This window comes from Henckelia pumila, chromosome 1, assembly GCF_033568475.1.
Source record: "Henckelia pumila isolate YLH828 chromosome 1, ASM3356847v2, whole genome shotgun sequence".
Taxonomy (NCBI): Eukaryota; Viridiplantae; Streptophyta; class Magnoliopsida; order Lamiales; family Gesneriaceae; genus Henckelia; species Henckelia pumila.
Window position 1 is genome coordinate 147377377 of NC_133120.1, and position 6000 is coordinate 147383376.

Sequence of the window (6000 nt, forward strand, 5' to 3'; positions counted from 1 at the left end):
TAAATTATTTAGGAGTATGCAATAGCTTAGTTAAGGTTTTTAGAGCTTAATTATTGATGCATGGGTATTTGCATTGTAGAGCTGATATAGCCTTGGAACCTAGAGCGGGACTGCTAGGAACTTCCTGTAGAAAGGTACGTAAGTACAGACTGAGATAGCCAGCGGGTTTTCATGCTTATATGTTGCATTTGTGTGTCATATTATTATGCAACATGTGCATATCATATTGTGCCTGTCCATCTTGTGAGATGAGCCATGTAGGGTCGCTCAGCCCTGTCTGGACGGGTGATGTCTAGTGCCTAGTGACTGACGGGTCATGGGTAGTTAGCATCTGGGGACATAGTCCACATCCTATAGGAATGAGCAGTGTCGACAGGGTTTGCTCCCCAGGTTGTACCACTCATGTCCTAGGTGCCATTACTGAGCAGTTATATACAGTTATCCCAGATATGGATACCCTATCATTTGCATGCATCATATTTGTATGTTTTACCTAGTGCTTTTGTATTGAGCTTAGTGCTCACGTCCAGTCTTTTCTGTGTACCTGGACACCCCATTCGACGGGGCAGGTGTAGGTGCAGAATTGAGCACCAGGAGCTTGGAGTAGCCAATGACCAGTGAAGACAGCAGGATTAGCTGTAGGTTTTGCCTTTAGGCTATTTATTCGATTTGATTGTATAAATCAAATTGGTTTAAGCGGTTGTATTCTGTCGGTCTATTTTTATTTAAGTCTTCCGCAGCGATTTATTTAATGCATGTTTAATTATGCTCTTAACTCTGATTAGCTAGTGGATCCGGGTAGGGTCACTACATTTATTGGTATCAGAGCATATGCATGCAAGAGACTTGGGATATAGTAATGAGACTTTGGGTTATCCTTATAGGATGGATGAGACCTTGGAAGAGGTGATGATGCGGCAATTAGTTTGCCAGAGACTATCGTCATCGACAGGATTTCTAAAGATTTGGCTTATGGGATTCCAGCAAGTACGGACAGGAGTGATGGATCGTGTCCGAGTTTTCAAGACTTTTACTCATGTGGATCCTAGTTTTGGATCGAGTACCAGATGCCAGAGGCAGTGGCAGAGCATTGGATGGGATGCACTTGATGCTTGCATCTATATCGTCCATACCATGATGACACTACTCTGAAGATTCTCCACTAGTAGCTGGAGAGATTGTCAGATAGACCTTCACCAGGGAATGTCTCGAGTGCCTAAGGCATGACAGGTTTCGAGCGTAAGGTCTTTAACCTCATGCAGAACATGGTTTTGCCGGTATTCTTGTATCGATGCGTTCGGTAGGCACACGGGAAACTTCATGTTCAAAAGCATGATATAAATACAAGAAGAATGCTGATGGTAGATCGTGAGCAGAAGGGGTCAACTGACATGCACTGACGCAAAGCATAGCTGGTTATCTATCACGAGCCATTTCTCCGGAGTTCTTCGTAGGAGGACATGTAGAGAGACTTGGTCGGGAGTATGCTTGTATCGATGCGTGTGTCAATTAGAAGCTTCATGCTCAAGGAACAAGATTAGTACGATGATTTAAATATTGTATTGATGTAGTTGTAAACAGTATTTCAGTTGTAAAGAATCATCATACTTTATTTGTATCATTTCAAGTTCGATTGTACATTTCATTGTATTTTGAATACTGTATATATTACATGGGATTGTAATTGAGAAATTGTACATAAATGAAAGCAATGATACATGTTTTATTTATCCAGCAATTCGTGGATGATTGCATGATTGTGCAAAAGTTTGGATTGGGTTTAGTTGATTAGCGTTCAACTATTGTAGCTCATGGGATTTGAGTGGGCCAACTATGAAAGTGTGACTTGCGGCTAGTCTAGGCGTTTTTCTAGGATTGACCTAGTTAGTCGATGGACTGAGTTAGTGCCAGCGATGAGTGGACTCATCTGGAGGCATTAAGGGTATTGTTGGGTTTAGAACATTTGGGCTTTGTTCTAGGTTGTTTCCTTGAGAACAGTAGGCTTTCTGACCTTTGTTAGGTTGAGGCTTGTGATGATGGGTTTTCATCGGGATACCAGGTCCAGTATATGCCAAGAGTTGTAGACTATGACCATGACTAGACGTGATGGGGCGCGACCCTATGCCAGTGTTATCTGGGAGCCTTTGTGCTTCAGGAGATGGCGGTGGGAAGGCTACTCAGTCTAGGGATTTGGTGACAGTCACGACAGGGTATGACCTTGGATTAGATATCAGGTTTGATATTGATGGTTCGATATCGTCTGGGGAGCCAGAGATATACATTGAGTTTTTTGCTATGGGAACCAGTCATGAAGGGATTTTCTTGACAAGTGTATACTCTGAGCAGATAGGTTTTAACCTTTAAGTTACTGCTAGACATGCGGATCTAGTAGGTGGATGGATTTTACCAGCGATGGCTATGGGTTGTCATCAGAGTTGTGGTTAGAATTTCCTTGTGATAGGAATTATCCAAGATATTGGATGGGATGTTGTTACGAGACTTAGACTCAAATACGAGGACTACTCCATGATGAATGACTTCATCTGCGAGGGATTATATCAGATGTTGAGGATTGTACATGACTATTTAAGATGTGAGGGAAGCATGGCCTATGATCGTGAAACCTTGGTGGTTGTCCAGGTGGGTTATTGAGGTAAGCTACCTTAGTCTTGAACTATTGCACAACCTTAACTAGGGATATGATCAGGAGAGTGTTCGAAGATTGTGGAAATCCTTGGGATTCTTTAGTTATTCTTCTTGGACTTAACGAGCCGTGGTGTTCATTCTGAATGAACGAGGTAAGGATAGTGAGTCCAGTGGTTGCGCTAAGTACTGTTTGATATTTTCAGAGATTGAGCGTAGGATTTTCCATGGGATGGAAATGGGCTTAGTTTATCTTGATGTTTGCCTTGGGTGAACAAGACAACGATTAGTAGTGTTAAGGTGGCACGGGATCTGTGCTAGTGACTACTAGTGGTTATTGGGTAACTCTGTCAGAGTTAGGATGATTAAGTTCAGAATACGAAGCAGCGCTAAGTAGTGTTGAAAAGGCGCAGGACTTGTGCCAAGTAAACTATTTATGTACTGTGATCTGACACTATTTGGAAAGGGTTCTTTGTGGCAGCTGAGTCATAATTATTGACCGAGCCATGTAGGTTGGATGATCAGTGGTGGTTTGATCTGATAAGTGCGAGTTTAAGTAGATCGACAAATTCGATTGGTTGAGCCAATCAGGGTTAATCAGGATGTAGCAATTAAGAAATACTTGGGATAGTATTTTGTCGAGTAATGCTTATGGGATGAGTACTGAATACCATCTCAGAGAAATCGGAGATTTGAGTTATTTAGTCTCAATGATAGCCAGAGATGAATCTTTTGGGATTGCTGTAATCGGGAACGATTGCAAGTGGACTTGTATGATCAAGTTAGGTGCTAACTTGACAAACAAGCAAAGGAGTTGGTAGTTTCCAGTATAGTGCATTCTTGTTAAGAAGGAAACTGATATTGATCTAATCAATTTCTTAGTGATAGCAATAGGGCAGGAAAGGATTATGTTGTTGTTTCATGTGAGAGTTTTCCATTGAACAACAATAGTGAAGATTGTTGACCGGACATTTCGGTTAAGTGAGGGCATCTATGTGTACCGTTGTGGTTAGATCCAACGAGCAGTTGGAAATGCTAATGGACATTAGCAAGGAACATTAGTTGTCTAATCGTGTGGTATGACATTAGCTGGAATCTAATTCTCGAGATCTAGCAGGTTGTGTCACTAATCTTCTAGCGAGTGATGTGCGATATGTGATTGAGATAGTCAAGGATCGACTTAGTAGCCAACGAGGTTTGCCTATGGGATCGAAGATTTCGCAAGATCGTGACGGATCGAGTTTGTTCTTTCAAGTCAGTGAGCATTGTGTGACAAGTTACTTCGAGCACAAGTATTTCTCAGGATTGACTAGGAATCGACGAATTAGATCGTTCAGTGCTGAGACTAATGCATTCAGCAAGGGAGCGATTTGACCATTGAGAACCCGTTGGAATTTAATTCCAGGATCAGTATGTTCAACCTTGGGAGGTTGGTATGAGCTGATGGTATTATCAAAGACTCTGAGTTGAGTTATACCAGGTGCAATAACTGTCGAGTTTCAAGACAAAATAGGAAGCGTTTCCATATGTCTATGTACTGTGGAATGTCCCAGTCGAGCATATTGGTGAGAGCTTTCCTTATTCTTGATGTGTGTACAGTGGTTGCGAGTATGTATGACTATCAGGAGGATGTCCAACGATTGAGATTAATGGGTGAATAACCTATGGTTGAGACGATGTAGATCATCAGAGGTGTAATGACTTCTATTGCAATGTATGCGTGATTTCGCAGGCCAATGGCTAGGAGATGACTTAGTGTCATTATTAGTGATCGATGATAGTTTTCATCAAGGCACAATGTTGAGGTTATGCTAAGAAACGTGGACAGCAGAATGTACTAGACATGATGGTTTAAGTTTCCAGTATTCCTTGGGAAGCCGGTTATGCTTCAGGGAGAGTGGGGAGGATAACCAGTCTAGGGAACATTGTGAACAGTTACGTTGAAGTATAGACTTGAGTCCACTGGATTATCTTAAGCGAGATTCATGTTAGAATGTGTCAGCACAATGTTGGGATTAGTGTTTTTCTGACTAGAGGTGTTGAGCACCGAGAACTTTTGGAACCATTAGATGGTTAGGTTCGATAAGTAATTCGACGAATGCAATAAAACCAGTCAAGTTATGACTTGGTATTCGTTAGTCTAAAATTACTTTGGGACGATGATATTGATCAAGTGGGTACTGTATCCTTCGTGGTCAGGAAGATCATGGTCCAAGTGAAAGATGTATCAGAGTTACGATACGCTAGCGCTAAGGAAGTTCGATTGTCAACCAGTAGCGCAGTAATTTTCAGTTGGGAAAATGTTAATGCGGTTCAGCATTAATGAAGCTTGCAGAGAATTCGACGGGAGTCTGAGTGTGTCGGAGGATATTTCGACCAGACATTCGAGCAAGGGTTTCTTTTACGTTCTCGAGGTGTTACCCTAGATTTCGAGGACGAAATCTTTTAAGGGGGGGAGAATGTAGTAACCCGTATCTAGAATTAGCGATTAATGAGTATATTAATCGTGTAATCATGTTTTGATTAAGTAAAACATGATTAAGGAAATTCCAAATGGGTTAACGGAGTCCAGAAATGGATTCAGGACACTCGAAAATAGCCGGGAAGGTCCCAAGGATCCGGAGGGTTCGGAAGCTCCGAACCAAGTCAGGAGGCTCCGAACTGGATCGGAGGATCCGAACTCAGAATCGGAGGCTCCGAAGTGGATCGGAAGCTCCGTCGGTAAGATCGGACGTTCCGATCGGGACCAGGGCACACATCATCGCTTACGTCAGCAAGGTGACATAATGGCTGACGGAATATTGGGCGATCGGATGCTCCGAAGACGGGATCGGAGGTTCCGATCATGTTCAGACGTTCCGAACCGGGTTCGGAGGCTCCGAACTCCGTCTATAAATAGGGGGCCGAGATTTCATTTCAAAGTGCACATTTTCCTCTCTTCTCTCTGATTCCTAAGCCTTCTAACTCAGATCTAAGGAGTTCTAGGCATCCTATTGGGAATCCGGAAGTGGCATAGCGATCCCAACGTCGAGGCGAAGATGTGCCTAAGTTTTGAGGCAATTGTCATCAGCGGGCTGACGAAGGACGCAGGTATAGCTATGGTCTCCTTAAATTATTTAGGAGTATGCAATAGCTTAGTTAAGGCTTTTAGAGATTAATTATTGATGCATGGGTATTTGCATTGTGGAGCTGATATAGGCTTGGAACCTAGAGCGGACTGCTAGGAACTGCCTGTAGAAAGGTACGTAAGTACAGACTGAGATAGCCAGCGGGTTTTGCATGCTTATATGTTGCATTTGTGTGTCATATTATTATGCAACATGTGCATATCATATTGTGCATGTCCATCTTGTGAGA